The sequence below is a fragment of the Diceros bicornis genome, chromosome 2, assembly GCF_020826845.1.
Source record: "Diceros bicornis minor isolate mBicDic1 chromosome 2, mDicBic1.mat.cur, whole genome shotgun sequence".
Classification (NCBI taxonomy): Eukaryota; Metazoa; Chordata; class Mammalia; order Perissodactyla; family Rhinocerotidae; genus Diceros; species Diceros bicornis.
Window position 1 is genome coordinate 56,674,669 of NC_080741.1, and position 25,789 is coordinate 56,700,457.

Consider the following 25,789-nt stretch of genomic DNA (forward strand, 5'->3'; position numbering starts at 1 on the left):
TTATTCAACCAATCACCTAGTATGGGACACTTAGGTTATTTCTTTTTAAAATGGAAATATCATAATTAATATTCTGATTGATAAAGCTTTGTATACATCTCTTATTACTTTCCTGGGATAAAGTTCTAGAAGTAGAGTTACAAGATGGAAATTTAAAGGCTCTTGATACCCACTATTAAAATTCCCTCCCCCAGAAATGTTGAAACAGTTTACACTCACACCCTTACCCTTGGCTATTTTTCCTCCAGAGCCTCTACTCTTAACTCTCAACATATCCTGGAAGCCACCATCTTCTCTTGAGGCTACTAAAAACCCCTGAATTACCCAATTCAGGATCACAGCCCTTCATATTCAATAAACACACCTTAAGAAGTATTTATTAAGTACCAATATTGTCCTATACCAGCTCTGCTTTAGGCCAGTACTCATTCAACAGTTTGGAAAATTTTCAGACAATCAAGGCTAACAGGGTTTTGATTTTACACCAAGATGTATCAGAGACTTTAGGACACTAATGTGTATTGTGACTGTTCCAAAACTGAGTATATAAATTATTTCCCCAAATTTATTCGACAAGAGAACCCTTTTCCCTTCAGAATACCTGAAAACATTTCACTGAACATTTGGATTTATTCAAGTAATAAATATTTTTTAAGCATTAGCTTAATTCCCAGTGCCGGATGCTGAGGATACAGTAGTAGTTGAGACAGACACAGGTGTGTCTGTGGGAAGTTTCCCCACAAGAATAGACTTTCTCAGTTGTCTTCATCTCAGATCTAACATGGTTGGAGGGGAAGATGGTTAGAGACACGAGGCACTGCTTTAAGGGCAGGGACATGAATTTGACCCAAAAGAATCAGACTTGACCTGTAAGAGGGAAATACAGAAGATCAAAGTAATGACTGGTTGGAGTTTTGACCCTACTAGGTCAAGAAATAAATATAATTCTGTATTTATTTTTCAAATACTCAATAAAGAAGCCAGAGTGTCAAAAGGAACACAAGTCAGTCAGTGGCAGTCCGTGTGTCTAAGTGAGGAAATAGGCTGATACTGCTTACTTCAAGATCACAGCAGACAAGAGGTGTAATGTACAATTCCACAGAACTTATCAAAGCAAACAGGAACTTCAGAGAACATCGAAATGGTAACAGAATAATTTCTTCACCATTATACATCAGCTTCTTAACAGTAAATTTTATTTAGCAACGTAGGCCCAACACTTTATTTGGGAATTAGTCTCTTCCACCAAGTTTACAAAGAGCAGGGATGGATTCCTGGAACAAATTCACCCTCAAAGCTGCAGCATATAGAGTGATGTCGACTTCACAGATGAGGTAAAGGCCCAGTTGACAAGGTAAGCCAAAGGCGAGTTCCCATGGCTGTCATGTCCTCCTAAGTCTCGTGATTCCTACTTGTTCTACTGAGTCATTCACAACCCTCCCCCCACCCCAGCTGTGTTTAAGTCTCCTGATATATTTTTAGGTACTTGTTTTGACACTCAGGCTTTTTTTGGTTGTCATCTCCTAATTCTCATCTATCCTGACTTTTTTTTTTTTAGTTCTATAAAATGAATCCCTGAGAAAGAGCAAAAAGATCAACTTTATTCAGCAATCAATAATGCAATAATGTCTTCTATTTCCCATTACTGACTTTAAGAAAACCATGTCTAAGCTTTTCCATCCACCTATAAATGCATTATAGGAAGCAAGGTAGCAGTTAAGATCTTATTGTTTTAAAGACAAAAAATAATAAGTGTTGGAGAGGATGTGGAGAAAAGGGGACTCATACATTGCTGGTGGGAATGCAAACTGGTAGAGACACTATGGAAAACAGTATGGAGGTTTCTCAAAAAATTAAAAATAGAAATACCAAATGATCCAGCTATCCCACTACTGGGTATTTATCCAAAGAACATGAAATCAACAATTCAAAGAGATTTATGCATCCCTACATTCATCGCAGCATTATTCACAATAGCCAAGTCGTGGAAGCAATCCAAGTGCCCATCAACTGATGAATGGATAAAGAAGATGTGGTATGTACACATAATGGAATATTACTCAGCCATAAAAAAAGACAAAATCGTGCCATTTGCAACAACGTGGATGGACCTTGAGGGTGTTATGCTAAGCGAAATAAGCCAGACAGAAAAAGACAAACACCATATGATTTCACTCATCTGTGGAAGATAAACAAACATGTGGATAAGGAGAACAGATTAGTGGTTACCTGAGGGGAAGGCGGTGGAGAGCAGGAAGAAAGGGGTAAAGGGGCACATATGTATGGTGACAGATAAAAACTAGACTATTGGTGGTGAGCATGATGCAGTCTATACAGAAACTGATATATAATAATGTACACCTGGAATTACACAATGATATAAGCCAATAACACCTCAATAAAATAATTAAATAAAAAAAGATCTGATTGTTTTAAATATATGAAGCCAAGACAGGCTCAATCATTGAGCTTTCTTGTAAACTCTTAAAAACATATGATTTCTTATATATTTGTGATGTACAATCCTGAGAAGGATAAATTATTAATTAGATCAAATGGTGCACAGTAAAAGACAAATGTTGCTGAACATGACACCAAAGAAATTAATTGCACAACATCTTTCACTTTAAAAGCACCTCATGAATAAAATTCAAAGTCCAAGGTTAAGTTCCATTTAAGGCTCAAACACAAAATAAACTCAAAAATGGTTTTATGAACCTATAAGAATACTTTCTCTAATTGCATATGGAATCATAAATAAAATATACACTCATCACTCACTCTCTTAAAAGGTTTAAGGGCTCTTGAACTATAAGCTCAGGGGGGAAGAATGTGGGGATAGCCTTGATTCCTGTCTACCTCAAGTATCTCAGACTATCATGGTCTGGAATGGTCTATTTTAAGACAAAAGCACTTCCTGCTATCTGCTCTAAATTAGGTTAAGTTTATTTCCACAGATCTCAGCCTCAGCCCGTCACCTGAGCCCTGCTGACAGACTGTGTGAGCTGAGATCATCATATCTCCCAAGATTTAACCCAACTTTAAATATCCTTTTTTTTTATCAGCATCCCTAACTTTTTAAAAACTTTGTGACATTTGGTAATTCCAAAAACATTTCTAGAGGAAGACATGGTGTAGAACAGCTCTCAAGCAAGAAGTAGCTACCCAGGAGCCAGATGCCACCTGCAGATGTGTTGTACGTGGCTAGCATAGAGTTCTTTAGAATTTTGATCTAGTCGTCAATATACAGAGATACAGACATTTCACATTAAAATCTAGATTCTGGCTTCTCCTGAAAAATCTAAAAATCTGACAATGTCAAGCCCACTTCTCTACATGGCAACAACTGGTTAGAGCCAACCAACAGCTGCTCCTTCAAGAGAGGGCATGAACCCTCTGGTTTACCACAGGCCACTCCACTCTCTATTACTTTATATTCAGTCTGATTCCCTCTTTTCATGCTTGCCCCTATAGGCATTTAAATTTTACTACTTCTGCCCATATAAAAGATCTTAAATAAGAATTCGTTCTCCTTTACTACCCACTTCAAGTTCATTACCAAATTCTATCAATTCTACCTCCAAAAGGAGGTTTCCACTTCTACTATCACCACCCTATTGCATCCACACGACTTACTCAAGCTATCTCACACACTCCTAAAGCATCTCCCCTTTTCTAATCCTCCTCCACTCTATTTCTCACACATCAGCCAAACTATTTCAAGGTAAAATTCTGGTCACAAAATATTTCCCCTTACCCAGTTAAAACCCTTCAAAGCTACCAAGCACTCTTTTGTCAAAAACCAAAATCCTTCCCATGGCCTGAGGCCCTACAGCATCTGGCCACTGCCAACAGTTCTAGCTTTCTCTCTTGCTGCTCTCTTCACTGACTCTACTTGGGTCTTCTTTCTGTTGCTCAAATGCATCTAGTCACTTCCTATCTCAGAGCCTTCACACAATGCTGTTCTCTTTGCAGGGCTAATTCCTATTCATCGTTCAGATCACAGCATCCAATAGCATACCCTCTACAAGGTCTATCCCATCTAAATCAGGTCTCTCGGCTATGTTCTCTCAAAGTATAATGCTTTTTCTCATGGTATGAAAGACATGGTATTTTTTTAATAAGAGAAACTGATTTTATCTGCCCGGCAAGGGTCATCTAAGTGGCTCTCTTGTTTAGGCTAAACAGAGTGACCAGGCAGCCTGGGTCCTCTAGTCAAAGTGTAAGAAAATCTTTTGTAACCCAATCAAGGTCGTCCCTCCTCAGATCCTTGGTTTGCAAAACAGGAAACCATGAAAGATAGGAATTGATATGCACAAAGGATTCTGGAGCCTTCAGGAAGGAAAGTCACTGACATCCTAGTCACGATGCCCAGGATTCAGAGTAAGTGAAATCTGTGGGAATAGAAACATGGTTGCAAACAAGACTGGAGTTCCCAGAAATAAAATAATTACTTCAAAATAAGAGGGAGTCCAGGCTGGTGATTGGGACTCAAGACAACTGACCCAGCAGCCATGGACAAATCCATATGGACAAGGCATGTGGGTGAGATGGGAAGCTCCTGGAGACATCGCCATGCTGTGTGGAGCTTGTGCAGCAGGGCATAATGCTGCGCACAGGGCTATAACCCATTTGGAGGTCCATGCGTCTTAGGCAGAGTTCCCCACAAGCAGACACTGAGACAAGGATTTGGGTGCAGGTGGTTCATTTAGAAGGTAATCCCAGGAAGTACTGAGGGGAGAATTTTGCACTAAGACAACGAAATGAAGGAAGTCAATATAGGGCACATTTTTGAGGAGGTTTCTGTTGTGGGCAACTGGGCTCAGTCCCGCTGAAGGAGCTCTGAGAGGTAGTGTAGAACCTGCCTCATAGTTATACTTCCATAAGGGCGAGGTATCCATTCAACACTGACAGAGAGCTGCTCCCCTGGCACTTCCAGCTTGCACTACATGGTGGCCAAGAGAAAGCCCTTCTGTTCCAATACAGTCCATGAGTGCTGAGATGTGGGTAGAGCACCAAGGACATCTGCTACACCACGTATGGCACACCAATGGCTGAGCTTGGCCACGAGGAGACTGGGTTGGCCTTCCCTTGCAGGACCATACAGTGGGGACCATAGAGGGCGCCCACAGCATCTTTCATTCTGAAGAACATCCTCAGCAGCAACACCTTGTGGCACAAAGATGCAATCACGTGGCAGAATAGTTGGACAGAACCCATCTCTGGGTTTGGGTGTGGGATTTATATCCATATCCACCTCACTTTGGGACAGTGTAATTCTGGGGTAGGGGTTCAGGGGAGGAGACAGGGAGAGGTGGAGAGAGGTAGGGGAAGCCCTAGTAGAAACATCTGGAACTTCCAGCTAAGCTGGCAGGTGAGTTCAAGCATTCTTGGTTTAATTTGGACAAATGAAACTTGAAGCAAGGTTTTTGAATAATCCATATATGACCCAAAAGCACTTCTACACTTCATAATTCCATATTAATTTGTGTGATTACTTTTTAGGGTCTCTCTTCCCTCCTACTTTAAGCCCTTACACTGCACTCCAGGGTTTAACATTCATTCTAACATTTGTGGGGCCCAGAGCAAGAGTACAAATGGAGGCCCAAGAACGATATGTCTACATATTTTAAAGTTGTAAATCCAGCTAACAAACTGGTAAATAAAATATATTCTATCTTCCTACCTAGACAAATACAAAGATGTGGAAGGTGAGGTTTGAATTTTGAACTTAGAATTCTTGGAATCTTCAGAGTTCTGGCCAAAACATGGTGGCAAGAGGCAAGTCTGCCCCCTGCCAACATCCTTCTCTCCCCACCCCTGGCTCAATCACACCCCAGGGGCCTCACACACGTGAACTCAGCAGACTGCACACTAGGCTAGCTCCGTCTATACTACGGGCCAGCAAACTTTTTCTATAAAAATCAGATAGTAAATATTTTAGGCTTTGCTGGCCATTTGGTCTCTTTCACAACTACTCAATTCTGCCATTTCAGCACGAAAGCAGCCATAGACAATTCATAACCAAATCAGTGTGGCTGTTTTCCAATAAAACTCTATTTGCAAAAATAGGTGTTAGTTGGATTTGGCCCACAGGCTGTAGTTTGCTGACATCTAGTCTACACTCCCACAAATAGGTGCCCCTCAGCAACTCTAGGCTTAATGGTTACACACTGGTACATGATTTGTCCTCAGGAGGACAGATCTGGCAAAGAAGCCCAAGCAGATCCTGAAAGACAATTCAGGGTCATTTAGGCAGGGAGGTCCCAGGCCTGTGGGTACCAAAGTGGACCCTAGAATGTCGGGCACAGGCTCCAGGTGGGCACCTCCACTTGGCCCCACAGACTTCTCACCCCTGGGGAAGGTGCAGTCAGATGAGGGCCAGAGCAGGCCCTCTAAAGCCTGAGGCCCTGTGCAGGGGCTCCTCCTGCCCAGATCTAAGGGTACGGAGGAGAGACCATAAAACAGTTTTTGAATATTTGAATGAACATATTTAATGTTATGACATTTTCATCATATCATTGAAATCACTTCCATGGCAGTTAACGCAACAGTTTTGTAATTATAGCCAGAGTGATGAGACATAGTGTTTTAAAAAAGGAAAGAAGGGACCTTCAAATCAGATCTGGTTGGAGTCACATCTCTAATTTCTTGATGAGTGGCGTTAAGCAAATTACTTCACTTCTCTGATCCTCACTTTTCTCAGCTGTAAAATGGGGATATAGCAGTACTTTTCATAGCAACTTGAGAAAGATTAAATAAGATGATGGAAGAAAAGTCATTAGCACAATGCCCAGCACACAGCTAATGCTCAATAAAAGCTAACTTTGATAAGCCTAAGGCTACAAGAACAGAACCTCAAAGTTATCTTAGAATTCTCTCAGTCTACTAAGCCTGCCTTGTCAGACATTCCTGAGTCAAACTCAGCCTACTATTCAAAAACGCTCAAGACAGCAACCATTTTTTAAAACTGGAAAGAAAAATGGACATTTTCCCATAGTCTGCAGGCTACAATATTATGCATCAGTAGGTACTGAAAGTCCCAATAAGCAGCCTTTCATCTTTAAATGCCACAATGATATGAATCAGGAAAAAGAAGTCCAGCTTGACATAGCAGAGATTTTCAAAAATGCTTTCCCACCATTCTCCAATAAGCTGCAACTTAGACACACTCACCCACACATCACTATTCTCTCCTTTAGCTCCTCAAACTTGTTTTATAATTACTGTTTTCCATGTGCAGATTTAGCATGATTAAATGTTGAGCTGCCTTGGCTATATTTTATGGTAAGGTGCTTAAGAGAAGAGGCTGTCTATATTCTGTACTACAAGATAAGGACTCTATATACCCAAGTATTAGTTAACTGCACTTTCCATTTACCATTTCCATTGTTTTAATTTCAAACTCTATCAATTTATTCCAAACAATTAAATTTAAAATCTGAAACACTTAGTAACTTTTGTTAAAGGAACAGACCACTATCTAGCACACATCTAAATCCATGAGTTATAAATACAGCAAAACCTCAAACAATAAACAGTAAAAATAAAAAATAATTTGAGATGCTAAATCAAATTAAAAAACAATTACAGTTAATATAATATGCTGATTATAACAACATTATTCATTGCCTCATAAAGTTTCATAAATGTAACAAACTAAGCTGGTTGCACTGAAGAGATAAATAAGGTTTTTAGATTCGTTTTTAAAACCTCTGGTATTTCCTTTAATCTGCAAACGTAAAATGTCAATTGGTAAAGCTTTAGCTGTAGTGTACTTACAAAAAGAATATTCAGGAATTATTGGGTCTTACACTAAAAAATCCTCAATCTGTCAACTAACAGATGTTTCAGAGAAAATGATAGAAAGGTAGAAGAATAACAACTCTACCCCTTTGCCCCTAAAAATCCAATCACACAAAATTTTTCTACATTTAAAATCAACACATAGGAATTACGTCTAAATAACCTTTTACTAGAAAAGAATATACACACAATCACACATACAAGGAAAAATTTTAGCAAAGATTATAAGCTATTCCAAAAAAAAAAAGACAACAATCAATAGCAAGGGATGGGAAATGGCTTAAATGTGCAGATTTCAGAGACAAGTATTCATCATGTATTCTGGAAAGAAAAGAAAAAAATAAATGTTATATCCTAACTCTGAGGTGTCTCAAAAATATGACTGATCACCATGGAGGAGTCGCATGAGCCTTTAGCAAGGGCCAAGTTCAGGGTGCTGAATGGTACTCAGAAACTTCTCTAAAAACTGAAATTATATGAATGAGAGTCAATAACTACATTAAGTTATCAAGTAACAGAGTTAAATCTCTTAGTGCATGGATAAGGTTAAGCTTATCTAACACAAAAATATATTAAAAGGGAAATTATGGGACATGGCTCAAATCTATTTTTGATTATTTCTAGAGAATATTTCAACAAATATTTCTAGAGGAGAAATCCTAATATGGTTTATTATATGGCTTCTGATCTTCCAGAGACCCAAATCCCTCCATTTCAAAAGGGAGCGATAGCCCCTTTACGCAGGTTTACATGAGCAACTCTAGTTATTGTGCAAGGCTGCCAGGTGTTGTGAACACTGGAAACAGATGAGAGCTTTTCTGGGAGTGATATGCTGTGGTCTCAGATGGAGAGAGTCCTATTAAAGAAAGACAGAGTAATACCAGAGAGAGAAAATTCAGTTTTTTAACCTGAGCAAGAACTGAGAAGGAGCGGGCAAATCCATAGTCATGTATATTAAAGAATTTACAAATCTCATGAGAACTCAAGATTGTTTTTATTTCAATAATCTGAAAACAAATAATTTAAAGATATTCTTGCTCATCACAGCAGCTGTGCCCATTGAGTTTGAGCAACAAGCTGTACCCTAAGGACTCACCATGCGTCAATGAGAAAGGAAAAAAGGGGCTGGCCAGTGGTGTAGCAGTTAAGCACCTGCGCTCGGCTTTGGCGGCCCGAGGGTTTGCAGGTTCAGATCCCAGGCGTGCACCGGTGCACTGTTTGTCAAGCCATGCTGTGGCAGCGTCCCATATAAAGTAGAGGAAGATGGGCATGGATGTTAGCCCAGGGCCAATCTTCCTCAGCAAAAAGAGGAGGATTGGCATGGATGTTAGCTCAGGGCTGATCTTCCTCACTAACAAAAAAAAAAAAGAAAGGAAAAAAGATGGACTCGGGAGTCTAAATGATGTGTTCTCACCTAGTGAAAGGTGAGGGATGTCAAGTTCCTCAGTATGAATCAAAGTTTCACAGAAATTGAATATTATGAATATGGTGGGAGAACTGAGTCATCACCCAGCACACAGCAGGGTAGACCAGTTGACTGCCAAGGAACCCGCCCAGAATAGTTGGCATCATATTCCAGTAACAAGCAGCAATTTAGTTAATGTGGTTAAATTAATGTTGTTAATTTGAATTAGTAATACGAAGTGTACTTAATTTCTAAATTGATTTAGGTTTTATAAAGGTGTAGGAGGCAAAAAAATAAATAAATAAAGCCTCACCAGCTTCATGTTTATACAATTAAAAGTATTATTACAATAACAATAATTTAAGTGAACCCTGGGGTTCTACAAGAAATTATTTTCTTTAAAAGGGTTCTCATTCAACTTTGAGAAACCTCGATTAAATGATTAAATATATACTGGATTTGAGTCCTGAATCTCACATTTATTATCTGTTTAACCCTGAGCAAGTTAACAAACCTCTCTGAGCCTCAGTAAATACCTCAGTAAGTAACAATGGCCACAGGAGTAACAACGGCTACTTCACAAAAATAAGGTGAGTCATGATTAAGTCAGAGAAAGTGTAAGTGCTTAGCACAGTGCCTGAGGCTTAGTAAATACTCAATACAACAACTCTCATCATCATCAATATTAACTACAAACACATTGTGTTCTTTTCTTAAAGGATGCTCATCCTGTTGTTAATTATTTCTTTGTTTTTTGTTCTATTAATTTCACATATGACTATGAAAGGCATTCAGATTCTGAGCCTTAATGTTCCCTTCAATCTCTATGATCGGTTCTTGAAAGACAGCACAATTAATTGAATTATTAGGAATAATAATACTAGCTATGTGGGTGGTTTTACATGGATCCCAGGAAGAGAACTAGACTCTTAAGTACAGTATGTTTCTTCCTTATGCATAAAAGAAGAATAACAATATTAAACACATTGCCATGGATCTAAAAAGATTAGCTGGTTTAAAAGGTTGCTAACCAATTCGCACATGAGAGTAAAATTTTAGCCAGTGCAGTAAATTGCATCATTTGTTCAAAATATTCACCGTCACTCTCTAGTTGGCTCATCCCTACAGCCTCCCTCCCATAGAAGGAGAATCCTTTCTGCCCCACTGACATCAGTCTTGGCCATGTGACTTGTTTTGTTGAATGCAATGTGAGCTGAAGTGACACATGCCATAGCCAAACAGAAGCTATGAGAGCCATCTTAAGAGCAAACCATTGCTTTTTTTCTTCTCTACCATAAGAATGGTCCGTCCAAGAAAGGGACCACTCCTTCAGTCTGAGTCCCCGAATAAAGACAATGTGGAGTAGAACCATAGCCAACCCATGAGAGAGAAATGAGCCACTGAGATTTGGAGGTTGTTATCTCAGCATAACCTAGCAATATCTGACTAATACACCCAGCTATCACAGCTGCAGTGCTAAAACAAAATATTTAACATTTAGGTTAAAACATAGGGCAGCATTTTTTCACTGATTTATCTCATTTCTTTTCTCCTTTTGCCACAATACCAATCTAGGTAATGTCATCCTTTCAGGGATAAAATATCTCATGTTAGGTCTCTAGATTAATGGAAATCACTTGTAAATGATATCTTTTCAGACACAGGTACACATAACCAACCATTTTAACCACCGCCAAATGCATTCTCTTTCTTATTCCTGAGCCCTAATTTCTTTCCTAACAAATAACTCTCCTGATGCTTGGATATCAAGATGAAGGCAATCACCAGAAACGATCAAAGGAGGATAAATCCTGCTGAGATGATACAGTTGTGCAAACAGCTCAAGTGAATGCCAGGAAGTATCTATGGGTGTGGGCTGGAACTCATGACTCCAATGGTCAGCACATGTGTGAGTGTCTGTCCTGGAGCACAGCCCCATGGAGAGTGCAGTCATGCCTGGCCCAAGCATGCCCCATCATGGGATGTCAAGACAAACAGGACCCATGCACCTGCTATCTGTGATTCCACTGTACAATGTATCTGTGAGTTCCGGATTGCCCAAGTGATGCCACCGTTTTCCCTTGAGCCTTTTGCAAGACAGATGATTCAACCCTGAGAGGTCCTTGAAGGCAATAACCATGTCTCATTCATCTTTGTATCTCAGTACTATTACACTTGTAATTAAAGGCAGCTCAGTGTCCAGCAGTTAAAAGCATGGGCTTTGAGTCAAGAGTCCAAGACTCAAATCCTAGCTTCTCCACTTACTTTGATAAGGACATTGTGAGCAGATGATAAGTTCCCTACTAATGTCCCTCTGACTTGAACATTTTAGAGTGCCCCAAAGGACTTTGCACTGCAAATATCAGCATCTCTGCTGAGGACTTCTTTTGAACCTTGGAAAACTACTCTGCTTTTACATGGGGCAGGATGGAAGTGACAGGGAATTAACCACCCTCAAAAACAACCAACAGAGATATTTATACACCAATGCTCATAGAAGCATTATCCACAATAGGCACAAGGTAGAAACATACCAAATGTCCATCAATGGATGAATGGATAAACAAAATATGGTACATAAATACAACAGAATATTATACATCCTTAAAAAAAATGAAATTCTGATTCATGCTACATCATGCATGAACTTTGAAAATATTATGCTAAGTGAATTAAGCCAGACACAAAAGGACAAATATTATGTGATTCCACTTGTATTCATAGAGACAGAAAGTAGAATATTGGTTGCCAAGGTCTGAATACAGGAGGGAATGGGAAGTCTTTGTTTAATGGGAATAGGGTTTCAGTATGGGATGATGCAAAAATTCTGGAGATGGATAGTGGTGATGGTTGCACAACATTGTGAATATTTGATATCACAGAACTGTATACTTAAAAATGGTTAAAATGGTAAATGTGATGTTATGTATATTTTACCACAATAAAAAATAAAAATAACAAAAATAAATTTTAAAAACGAAAAGAAAAAAACAACTGATAGGAGCTGCTGGTTACATACCCCCACACCCTCAGTGCTCATATGAGATCATCCTAAGGCAGGTGCTGTACACTATCTCCAGAGTTTCCTTGTGAGATTAAACTCCATTTGCCACTGTAGTAACTTACTGAATAATGTCCCATCTATTGGCTGCTTTCTCCTCCCTGTTTCATATCCTGTTCACCTATTGGTATTCCCAGTATGCCCCAAAAAATTACTTGCATTAGAATACTTGTCTCAGGGTCTGCTTCTAGGAGAAGCTAGACTAAGACACCTAGGCAAGTTTCTTAACTTCTCTAAACATTAATTACCTCACCATGAGCAATAATACTTAGACCATGGAGTTATTGTGAAGATTAAATGAGACAATTCTTGAACGTGCTTAGCATAGTGCCTGACACATAACAGGTACTTAATATGAGTTTCTCAAACTTCTGGTCCAATAGTTATCTGCCTTTTTGGTAGGCGAAAAACTATGCTTTCTCAGTTTAAGGGAGAGATTAGAAATACAAGAGCTACTTTTTCCCATCTTCCACCTGATTAACATCTCCCATGATTTAACATTCAATATTTAACCACAAGAGGCATCAAAAGGAACTGGAATTTTGCATCCAACTCAATCTTTTGCTTAGAAGTGGACTGATCCCACAAAGGAAGTTAAATAAGCTCCCAGATATCAACCAGATCCTCCAAGGCAGACAGATCACAACCATAGCATCCTGATTTGGAGAATCAGAGGGCTGTGGGGTTAACTGTACACAAGCCTTAATTCTTACCCTTCTTTCTCTTTGGCTCCGAATGTACCATCTTAGCATCACTGGGGCCTATGGTGAGGAATAAGACACATTCAGTCTTTTCCCATTCCACAGTGCACCAGATGAAACCATGGAATCATGAAAATCCATTGAGGTGTATCTTTTGCTAAGTACCATTTTATTTGCTTTGGTTTCTCTTACTTGTTTTCCAAAATACACAGAGAATTTTGGCAGCACAATGATCACCTATGCCAATTAGCAAACCAAAGGAAGAGGTGCCTGACCCTGGTGGACTTTCCTAAATATGACTGATGAGAAATCCAATTTCTACTCCCTACTTTTGTAGGAAATGCCTTTCTGAATGTGTATTTTTTTAAATGCTTAACAAACAAAAGTTGACTTAGACTTACATGTTAAAAAGAGAAGCTCTGTTCCCCCAAAAAATAAATAATAAAATCCCAAATTACACCTTGCGCTTTACCATAATCTCCAAAGCCTTTTTCCAACATTTTATATGTCCATGGCCTTTAACTTTCTTCTTATCCCTCACAACTATTATAGTTGGCCAACTTAAGTCCAAAGCATCTGACTGAGGGTAAACACCATCCATATTGGGCATGTCTAATGGCTTCTATTTCTGCTTCAATTATATTACATTTATGAGGCTCATACTTATCCCTATAGTACTGCCTACATTTTTCCATTTTCCACTTACTTTTCATAACATAACGACAAGAGTCAAGAAATATTCAAATGATTGCACAAACTCTGCTATAAAAATACAGTGATGCCGCTGAAATAAAACTACTTGTTGGCAGGTAAGGCCATGATACAATAGCTCAAAACGTTGGTTTGTAAGCTGAAGCATAGAAGTCAAGATTAATGTATAAAAGGTAGTTTAGCAATGTTACCATCTAATGTACAAAAGTGGTATAAATCATCCAAAAGTAAAGTCATAGGTAGCTGGTATGCATGGGGCGTTGAATACAGTTTCAGCACATAACTCCCCCTCCTGAACAATTCAGGGAATAATTAAACCATGTCCACTCATGAACTTTCTCACACCACTTTCAGAAGCTGTACACTATGAACTACTCCAAGTATTTCCCTCTATCCATCTAACAAAGTCAGTTTAATTCCATCCATTAACTGCAAACATTTGCAAAGATTTTAAAACAAGATCCATACTTTCTGTGCTCTGTGTAAAACTCACTGGAAAGAACTTGGCCCAAGATGATATTTGGCAAGATTCTCAAAATCAACAAGTGGTGTGGAATCCCACTGCAGATCTTTTCTCATGAGCATTTTCACCTGGAAAATGGTCTTTTAAAGTTGTTAAGGCTACATAAATTATGTTTAGTCAATGAAATCAGAATGGACACTGCTAGGATTCCCAAGGCCATATTCGTAATCTTTCTATTGTTTTGTAGGTCATCCTTCAACTCCCTCATCCCATTTCAAACCCTCTTGGGGAAGGTCATCAAGAGGACATGACCGCTAGTTGACCAGAGAGCTGGACCTGGGCAATCTGAGGCTCCTCACCTCCCTCCCCTGTCCTTGAAATGTATGTTCTGCCACTGTTCCCATAGCCAGAGCCACTTCAAGGATGTAGCCTCGAGAAAGTAAGTTGTTGTTGAGACCATCTGGACTGAATACATGACTGAACCCAGTTAAGGCCTCTATATAAACTTTGAAGATTCTGGTGGGCAGGTGCGAAGATCTACTTGTCTTGCAGCTGCCACGACAATCCTTGTATGTAAGTTCCCTTGTTTATTAAACTGGCACCTACCAATCTGGAGTGGTCTGCCTCTTTCTTTGGTCTCTCCTTGCACTCTGTGTACAGGGGCCAATTTTCGAACTAACCCCATACTCCCACAAGCACCAAGAGCAGGTAGTTATTGCCAAGAAAGTGGAATGAAAGAAAAATAAAGAAAATTTGGGGTCTCTGGTTGTGTTATTCCCCTACCAGAAACCCCATGATGGTTAAACTTGAGCCTTATCTCCTTAGTGGCTCACGGGGTCTTCACGCCTATCACTCTCTCTGACTTCTCGTATCATCCCCCACCCCCAGCCTAGCTAATCTCCAGCTACACAAGTCTATTTTCACCTCCCCAGACTCCAAATCTCCCATCCTCTTGCTCACTTTTGAACTTGGACCGTTCCCTCTGTTACTTATACCATCAAAACCAAGCCCATCCCAGCTAATTCCACTTAGCGTTCCACCTCACCTTAGGTATTACCTTCCTCAAGAAGCCTTCCTTCATCCTTCATCCATGAATCTGCTAAATCCTACATGATAGCCTGGGTACTCCCCCATAGAAACACCCACTACAATAGCCTGCTTACTTGTCTGGTGCCCCACTAGAGGCTGCAATTCTCGAGCGCCATAAAATCACCTGCTCTGTTTACAGTTGCATCCCCTGTGCCCAGCAGAGGGCTGGCATGAAGCAAACACACACACATATGGTGAATATATAATACAATGGCTTAACTCTTTGTTAATAAAGTCCATCATGAAAGCACACCAGCCATTCTTGTTTACTTCCAGGATAAAATAGCTCATAAAACGACAGTTACTTAGTTGATACTTTGCATGAAAAAACTGTTGTAGAAAAATATCATTTTATATCTGGAAAAGGGCCAGATGATTTTGATACATATCAAGAAATAGAGATCCACAAATAAAGAGAAAGCTAGTGGCAAAGCCAGAAATGGAACTTAGGTCTTTTGACTTGCAGGTCAGGGCTCACTTCTCTATATCCAAAAGAATCTGCTCTGAAGTTATTCTAAGCAACTATTCATGTTGTTGAATTCAAGGTGGCCTGTCAATGTATTTGAAGCCTGTGTATGAAAAGATGGTTCTTTCTTAGCCTTAACAAAAAAGGCTAAGAAAGATTTCCCTTGAGTAAAAAATTTCCCTTGTGTACCCCTGCTAATTGCTCTGTGCTTGCAAGCCTGATGAACAGCAGTCACTGAAACTCAATTGCTTTTGCATCCACCCAGCATCAAACAGGACCCATTTTCAATGAGCCCCTAAGAATGCCAAGCTATCGTCCCATTCATTACCCAACTTCCAGCTTCCCCCCATGGAGAGGCTTCAGGAACAAGATGGCTAAAGAGCCAAAATGGGAAACAAAGAAGGAGTAGTAGAGAACTTTACCTGGAAGGAGAGAAAAAACACATATTGCCCGAAGTAAAAAAAAACACATCAAAAGCCCTCTCTTGGGGGCGGAACGTGAAAGAATCAACAACATGGCTCCACTAGGATCCTGCCCTTTGAACCAGTCTTGCTCCTCCAGGTGATGACAGTTAGCTTGGAGCCAGCCAGCAGGAAGGCAGCAAGGCTAATCTGCCTTAAACAGGTACAAGAAAGCCATCTTGGTAGGATTTTGGTGTCCACCAATGCCACTGAGAAAATAACCAGAGATCACGGTACCAGCCCAATTCCACATCTTGCAGAGCCACTCAAACTTCTACCTTTAGAATGGAGTTCTCCACCCCCAGAGCAGCTCCCAAATCCACCTTCAATTACCTTGAGCTCACAAAAGATGAACTTCCCACCCTGACCACACCCACCTTGTTCTAGAGAAATTTGCTACATAAGAACCAGTAATGACAGTACACAACAAGATTTAATTTCTTATATAAAACCCTGCTCTTTCTTGCTATAATTAATCATACCGTTTTAGTGGAAAGTCTCTCACGGTTTGTATAAGGATCTGAGAGTATTCTTAAAGAACAGTCACACTGCTCAATTCCCATTTAAGCTCTTGTTTTCTGAGCCACTAAGTTGCCTTGAATTAATAGTTTGCTCTTAATACATTTACAGGGAATGCACTTTGCTGCCTGCAATTCATTCATGCTCTGAAATCACGGAATGACAACTACATTTAGGGGCGGAAATTTATAAGGCAGGAAAAGAGAAGGAACACTATCAGACCCCACACACACACTCATACACATACACATGCACACGCATGCACACATACGAGAGCATTAAGTGAGCAAAATGTAGAATCTGAAGAACAAACCATGGCAAAGTAGAGTTGCCGGTGTAAGGCATCTAGAAACACTGCCACTGGCCTTCCGTCTACAGGTGTATCCCCGAGATGCCCTCCGACCCGACCCATACTCCTCATCTGCTGGGGCCGCAATCTCACTAGTGACTTCCAGGAAAAAGTAATCACTTAGCTCCTTCCTGAAAGTGCTGGCTGCCTTTCTTTCTTTCCATCTCTTTTTTTTAAATTTAGTTGAGCGTCCACTAGGTGCCAGCAACTAGAGATTTCCTGGAACTTCAAAGCAATAAATCTGGAAGGTAGAAGTGGAGAAGGAATGCCCAAAAGGTTAAAAGCAGAAATTGAGGTGCAGCTCTGAGAAACAGGGTGAGGCAAGTGCTAAAGAAATCCAGCTAGGGCAGAAGTTGAACTGGCCCAACAGAGGGGTGACCAATTATATCAGCAATTAAGTCAGTGAGGTAGTGGTCTTGAGCTCCCCCACCTGAGGCAGAGTGGCAAATCACACAGAGGACTCGGCCCTAGCTGTGAAAGAGAGGCAGCCTGGCTCTGCCTGGTGCCCTTGGCATTGAGACTAGTGGGGCTCAGTTGTTTCTGTTGTAATCATGGAGCCACATACTGCTCCTACTATGACCAGGGATAATTTAGCAGCCTTGAGAGTCAGGGAGACATGGGCTCAAATTCTGGCTCTGCCACAGCATTCATTCTTCTAGTCACTCATTCATTCAACAAATATTTATGGAGCATCTACTATGTGTCAGACACTCATCTACGCACTGGGAATATATAAAAGGCAAGAGCTCTTGCCTTCACAGAGCTTATCAAATTCTTTGAGCCTCAGTTTCCTCATCTATAAAATGGGGATAATACACTTTCCTGTATAGGTAGTATGAAATGAGGGATATAAAGCACCTAGCACAGAGTAAATGCTCAATAAATGGTGTCCTTCATAGAACAGAGCAAACTTATCCATGACCCTCAACTAGAGTATAAGCTCCAAGTGAGGAACTATCTGTGGTTCACCTCTATACCCCTAGGGCCTATCACATAGTAGATGCTCAATAAATATTTCACAAATCAATGAATGAGTATTCATTCAATAGTAGCCATTATTATGGTAACTGAAAATCATTATTCCCATCATCTTCCCCAAGCCACTGAGATTCTATTACCTAAAAAAGCAACAGGACATTAAAGTAAAAGCTTTCTTTTAAAGAAAAGTAAGGTACACTACACAATATATCTTCAGACTTTTTTTAACGTGATAACAAATGTTACTGAGCATAAGTATTCCAATTCAAAGAAACTATTAGTACAAAGACCTGCATGGACAGCCAAGGCAGATGCCTGCCTAACGCTTTCCTAAGCACAAATTAAGGACAAGCTGGCCAGGCTTCAGGTTGATCCAGAAGACACGTAAAAAGTAAGTTAAGTTTAGCAGATATGCTAAAAGATGATCTATCAGTAAGGACAAGCTAAAAAAAAAAGTGCTGCATAAACAATCACAAAAATCTCAATGGCTTAAAAGGACAAAGGTTTATTTCTTGGTCACATTATATGTCCAGTGCCAGCTGACTGGGAGCTTTGTTCTTTTAGTGACTCAGGGACCCAGGCAGATGGAGGCTCCGTCTCAACTCTTGCTTCCATGATCATCACCATAGTAGAAGAGAGCACTGGAAATTAAATGTTCTAGCAGAGAAGTGACACAAGTCACTTCCAACATATGCCTGGAAGGAGAGAAAGAGTGGCTCTGGGGAACATTAACAGTCTCTCCACAGATGATACTAAGACACAACAAGCTGTGGAATAACAGAGAGATTTGTTAAGGAGGAGGCTCAAATAAAACATCTGGACAGCTCGAAGGTTCACATAATCCTGGACCTGGGAGAGTGTGTAGGGATCATTTTAGAGCAGTGGCCTCAACAAAAAGACATCTCAGACAACATAAACCTGGACCCTGAATTTTCAGAGCAATTCTGCTTTTTTCTATAAATATACTGAAGGCCCAGATAAGCTTTTATTTAGGAAATAAAAAAAGTGTCTACAGTTGAAAAACATTTGAAAACCACTAACATAAACCAAATCCTTTATTTTACAGATTAAAAAAGTAGAAAGAGACAGAAAATAAGTGAGGCCCAGGAAGTTAAAGTGACCCCTCCCCACCCCCAAGAAAGCTCTGGAATGTTTAGCAGATGTGGAAATACAGTCATGTGCCGCATAGTGACATATTGGTCAACAACAGCCAGCATATACAACAGTGGTCCCAAAAGATTAGTACCACAGAGCCTAGGTATGTAGTGGGCTACACCATCTAGGTTTGTGTAAGTACCCTCTATGATGTTCGCACAACGAAATCACCTAACAACGCATTTCTCAGATCGTACCCCCATCATTAAGCTACACGTAGCTGAAAGTCCATTGACAGAATTTGTTGTACCATTGTGCCACCCTCTGGCCTTACCCTTCATCTCTGCTACCTTTAACTGGTACAATGGAGCCAGACACAGACCAAAATCATGTCATACAAGGTCGTCAAGGGCTCAATAAATAATATGGACAAAAAGTAAAAGTCCCCACTCTTTTGTACTAAATAATGATTCACACCCCATTAGCAATTCTCTACATTACTCATTCCCTACTTCCTGGCAAATGTCATGCCATTAGTAGAAGTTAATACTAACCTTCAGGAAACTCATTTTGTTCTCAGAAGATTACAGGTTCACAGCCAACTATGATTTGTGTTCACTCAATTCCATTCCCTTCTCAAGATCCCAGCTCTGCTTTGTGCCTAGCTTTTCCTCCACCTTGATTCACACTAAAGCACTGGGTGTCACGTACTTAAGCCTCAATGGTCTTCCAACCTGCAGTCTCTGTCTTTTTCAAATCATTTTATACTCGCTAGCTCATGAAATAAAACTCAAACTTTTCAACCTGGAATCCAGTTGCTTCCTCAATTTTACCCCAACCTACCATCCAACATTATCTCTGCTGTAGTACTTATCCTGCCCAGCCAAAGGCAGGACGATGGGCCGGAAAGTCAAAATGACATCGTAATGAATCCTAGATCTTGTGCAAGTTCTTTAATCTGAGTTTCGATGGCTCACCCATGAAATAGGTATGGTGGTATCTACTTTGAGAGACTCTTGAGAAGGTATGTATCGGTGAGATTTATGTTTGACTACAAGTAATAGTGGCTTACGAGTAAGGAGGTTATTTTATGCAATGCTGGTACAATGGCTCAATGATGTCATCAAGACCAAGATCCTTCCAGGTCCAGCTTTGCCATTTTTAGCAGAGTCTTATCTTTGTTGTTGTAGTGGCTGCTGCCCCTCTAGGCATTGCACCATTGTTTCCAGCAGCAAGAAGAAGAAAGGGGCCAAAAGCTGTTGGGGGTATACCAGCCAAGTGTGTCCTCCTCACTAAGCTTTCAGGAAAGACCTTGTCCAACAACATCCACTTACATCATTATAAGATCTGAGTTTCATGGCCACTCTAGGCTGTATAAGAGTCTGGGAAAGTGAGATGGGCATACTTCCATCTCAAACAAAATTGGAGTTCTTTTAGTTAGAAAGGAGAGAATGAATATTGGATGGGCAATCAGCAATGTCTACTCCAATATTAGATGAGATATTTTATGTAAAGTGCTAAGCATAGTACCTAGCACATAGTTAACTGCTCCAAAAAAGTTAAGCTATAATTATTGCTATTATTATAATTATTATTGTTGTTATTATTATTCATCTATCTTATCCTCTGACCAAATGGAATAAACTCATTATATCCAGATGCACTCCTTACATTTCTACTATATCCACTGCTCTATTTGTATCTGCAACACTATCCCTGCTTCAAGGTCCAAGAAAATGCCATTTCATCCAAGAAGTCTTTTCTGACACCTACTCCTAATAATAAGTTCTATGGTGGCAGGACCCACATCAGACAAAAATTCCTGTGTTCATCACTCCATTGAGGATAGTCCCTTGGAACACAGTAGGTTCTAACAAATAGTGCCTTGATAATTTAAGTAATTCATATACATACTTATACCTGCTTTTACAGTCAATCCTGTAGAATCAAATATGATATATTTTTGAAATGCAAAAGTTAAACACCAGGTTTATATGTTATAAAGCTAGGGGTGGGATAAGGGGATGAAGACTGCATTAAAATGAGAAGAGAATGAGAAGAAAAAAATGTAAAATTCTCTAATAACACCACACTTTTTACACATTGTGGGAGTTCAGATTATAGTTCATCAAATATTCCCTCCCCTACAATGTACAAAGTCTACTTTTACCCATGGATGATGGGCTTCATCACGTGTCTTGCTGTATCCAAAAACATTGTCAGTGGAAATGACATTTGCTGTACAATTTAGCTTGGCTCTTGAATGCAGTAATCTGCCATGAGAAAAGCACGCCCCAAGTAGCTGCTCTCTTCAGCGTGGGCCCCAAAACACATGTGGAGCAGACCAGAGCCCAACCTGTAACCCACGTTAGAGCCAACCCAAGGAGTCCAGCCTAGATCAGCCAAATCACAATCCACCTAAAGACTCATGAGTATGAGAATAAATAACTGTTGCTGTAAGTCAGGGAGTTTTGTTATGCAGCAAAAGTTGACTAATATATCTTTTACCATTTGATATATTTTAGCATTTCTTACATATTCATTGTATTCCTTTTTTTCACATAAGAAAGAACAAGCTGAAGAATCTCTGCCTTTGGTACACACAATGATTTCTATCTTTGGATCAACTGTTTTAAATTTATGAGACCTACATTCTCATTAATATCGGTGCTTTCTGTTTTCCAATCTTTCTAAAATAAGGAAAATCACAATAAAGTATCAAGGAATAATACAAACATTGCTGAAACTAAACTGTTGGCTGGCAAGTAGGTCTCCCATATTACAGCCAAAATGTTAACTTCTTAGCTGATAAAATGGGTTAAAGGATGTTCTAGTGAAACAAAAAGAAACGTGGATTGTACAAAGTCACCCTCACCAAAGTCAAAAACTATCTGTGGAGATGAATTTGCAGACTCTTAACACCATTCATCTAAACTCATTTTTTAGGATACCTGTTTGGCAAACTATGACCATTGAGTTTCACCAAAGGGAAGACACTGATAAGGCTTAAGTCTTGTGGCTTTTCCAACATAATAAAATAAGAGAGTCTTACTATTTTAATAGAATAATTTTAAATACAATTATATTTAATCACTAATGAAAAAGAGTCTCTTGGTAAGTGAAAGAGAAAACAAAATTTCAATCCTTTAGCAAAAAAAAAAGCGTCAATTGAATGATGTCAAGAGCACATACTCAACCAAGACCTATTCAAAATTCCAATTGGAAATTTAAGGTACGGAGAAAAATGAAATAGTGTAAATTTTGTTTTTTTTATTTTCTTTTAAGTCATCATCCTTAAGTTTGGAACCAAATTTCCATTGGCCAAAGCTGACCTACTAGAAATACGTAATACACCAAGTTACTAAATTTGCCTATTGGTGGAAGTGACAGCCTTCAAAGTGACAAGGCAAATAGGATAGTGCAAAGATGATCAACATCGCAGTGGACTCTTAACAGAATAGGCCCTATGTGTGCTGGGAGAGCCCACACTTCAGACTGGACACGTGAAACTGCACAACCAAAATTTGAATTCAAGGCCATGGCCAAGGTCATGGGCTCTGGGTCAGAGAAGCCTGGGCTCCAGTTCTTGCTCTCACACTAAACTGGCAAGATACTTAGTTCCTTTTAGTTTCCTCATCTATAATTTGGGAATAATAATAGTACCTACCTCATAGGGGCTCTGCAAGGTTTAAAAAGATAATGCATGTAAAGTACTCAGCAAAGTGCTAGCATATGCAATAATATTAATAATGATAATATTAATAGTGATAATACTACCTTGACAAACTCGGCTCCAACATGAAGACCATCCTGATCAGTACTCTGGCTCACAATCTGTTCATGAAATGCTGAATGCACAGCTTTACACTCACATCTAGGTACAGCTTCTATAAGGTGACAGCTCTTAATTTTGTTTTGGATCAAACAGTAATTTTTCTACTGAATTCAGGGAGAAGGGTGTTGAAAAATAAGCCTTTCGCTAAAACAGAGAATTGAGAAGGATCTGGTCCTTCCACCCACAATCCATCCACTTGTGAAAGTCTTGCTGGTGAAAGTCGTGCTTCCATTACCATCCAAACACCGCCCCCTCCAAACTGTGCAAGGCTTTTTTATTAAAACACAGAAGCAGACCAACAAGACGGCTCACCTTAGAAGCAAATTCACCTTACAGGCAAACTCTTCTACCCTCCAGAAAGGATCTGGCTTGACCCCACTGCCACCTCCAAACTGACATCCAAACTGGAAGTGAAGAAGGCAGCTCTCACTTCCACAAGTTGAGTTACACTGTCAAAAACTAAATCTCTTCTGTTCGTGCTAATCCTAATAAAGCATGCTTGCCTGCTTCAAAAATATCTTATAAATTCATCTGAAACAGCCAAGAGCCAAGTACTGTATACTGAGAAACAATGTGACTTTACAAGGACAAGAGTGACCATAGGAGACAAAGTGCCACACCCTTTTCCAGATAGCTCAACAGTAAATGGTGTCTCATAAAGGAGCCTGCAATTCTAGAGAAATAGGTGGACAATTCTAACCCCAACACCCTTCCCACCCCCATTTCATTCTTTACACAGGCCCATTTCATTTTCATTTTCATTTTTAAGCCAACGGCCTAAGCATCCCCGACTACTATAAGTGATACAGGGCGGGGGGAGACAAACACAAGTCAAGCATACTTGCTTCTAAGCTCATTTTCGAAGAGTTTTCTTCTCGTTTGTCTGCCTCTCACAGCTGGAGCCTCATACCTGGTGCAAACCAATGGTTAAGTAAAACCACTGATTTAAAAAGCCAACCAGGAAACTAACCATGACAAGTGGGAGCTGCCCTCCTCTCCCGAGCATTGATTGGCTCTTGGGATTCCACCGGTCCCCGTTCTGCCTACATAAGTGGCAGGTGTGGCTGTCAATCACAAAGGGGACCTGACAATTCACCGCTCCGGGAGTAAATTGCCTTTCATCCAGCAAAGGCAGGTAGCCGCCTAAAATCGATCTGCTCGTAACAGAGCGGACCCTCCCTCTCTGGCAAGGAGATCAGAGACCCTTAAGTACAATATAAATAAGGCAGAGCCGATCGGAGAGTTTACGAGCGCTGTTTTATTATCCCGCACCAAAGCAGCCCTTAATCTTCACTGTCCTAAGATGATCTTTCAAAAGCTCGGACAGTAATTTAAAAAAAAAAAAAAAAAAGGTACACCCCTCTAAGTATCCCTTTTCTTGTATAATTCGGAGATGGGGAGGAGGAGGGAAGGAATGTCGTTCAGTTTAATTTCACGTCGTATTCGTTTTCATACACCACCACCCCCTAACCCTCCCCAATAAATCCGGCTTCATTTTCCCTGACACGGATTTTTTTTTTTAACACGTTCCCCTCGGAGCCCACTGAGACAGCCAGGCACCCCACCCCCCGGGCTGGGGCTCCACCTTTCTCCACTTTGTTCTGCTTGGGGTTCCCCGAGACCCTTGCCCCCGCGAACACCCCACCCCTCGGGGAAGAAGGGGAAAGCCAGGCGAAAGAGGGGGAGCCAGAGAAAAGAAAGGCGATGGCAGTGAGGTTGGCTGCCGGAGAGGGACTGCAGGAGGTGGCCCGGGCCGCCGGGACGAGCGAGCGGCGCCCGCGCGCCGGAGGAAGCCGTGCACTTGTTCCAATCCAGGGGTTTCTACATCAAGGCAAATCCACCCTTAGGCCGCCCCATCCTTTCCCCCGCCCCAGAAAGCCCTGGGGGAGGCGGATGGTTCACCCCTCGGCTCCCTCCGATAACGCAATGCAGCTCCCCACTAGTGAGGGGGACCCGGCACGAGGATGCCCGGGCAAGGGCGCCCCGTGGGAGCTGGGCGCCCAGCAGCCCCGGCCCCGGCGTCGACGTCTCACCTTTGCGATGCTCGCCCGGGAGCCGTCCCACATGGATTTTTACAACCTCACGTCGCCTTAGCTCCCGGCGGCCGGGAGGAGCCGGAGCCGGCGCCGGAGCCGGAGCCCGAGCGAGCAGGAGCTGGAGGAGGAGGAGGAGGAGCGGGGCAGGGAGGGAGGGAGGGAAGAAGGGAGGGCACCGCTCCGAGGGCCGGAGCCTGGCGCCGGGCGGGGCGGGGCTGACGGCCGAGGGGGCGGCACCCGCCGCAGTCCCGAGACGCGTGCTCGCGCGGCGCTGCCAGAGCTGCGCTCCTCCGGGCCCCCCGCCCAGCCGCTCGGCGCGCTCGCTTGCCGGCCGTGGCCCTGACTCACATTCCCAGCATTCCCGAGGAGCCGCTGGGGGGGCCGGGGCTGGGACGCGGGCGCCTCCACGGGGGGCAGCAGAGAGCGCCCGGCCCGGGCGGGCTGCGGGCCGCGGGAGTCTTCCAAGCGCCGCTTCCCAGGAGGCCGCCGTCTCGAAGCAACGCTTCCCCATCTCCTGTCCACGACGCCCCTTCCCAGGTGCTCCCCTCCAAAAGCTGCCAGGCACTTTCCGGGACTAGTCAGGTGGCTTTGGCGACAGAGGCAGGGATGGCGCTTGGTGGAGGGAATGCAACTATCTTTCAAGTTAAGCTTGAGAGTAGGGGTCGAGGTTCCCATATCCTGGCACCCTCCCGTTAGTTTAATCTTATTTAGGAGGGCGAAGGGATTTCATAACGTTTTTACTTTCTTGTTCCCCCAAGGAAAAGAGAATGGAAGATGAAGAAGGGAGCAAGAAAAACATATCATCATCATTATC

At 41.3% G+C, this 25,789-nt stretch overlaps 1 protein-coding gene across 10 annotated transcripts in view; it reads right to left on the bottom strand.

Moving 5' to 3' along the window:
• Positions 1-25,085, bottom strand: part of ERC2 (ELKS/RAB6-interacting/CAST family member 2) — a 907,015-nt gene extending 881,930 nt beyond the window's left edge. For 9 of the 10 annotated variants that reach the window (XR_009222735.1, XM_058561400.1, XM_058561371.1 and 6 more), the window contains exon 1: positions 24,973-25,085. The gene's annotated coding sequence lies outside the window, so the exon portion shown is untranslated. Of the gene's footprint in view, positions 1-23,780; positions 23,853-24,972 lie in introns of those variants that run through there. The other variant, XM_058561360.1, reaches the window with a different exon arrangement.
• Positions 25,086-25,789: the final 704 nt, after the last annotated feature.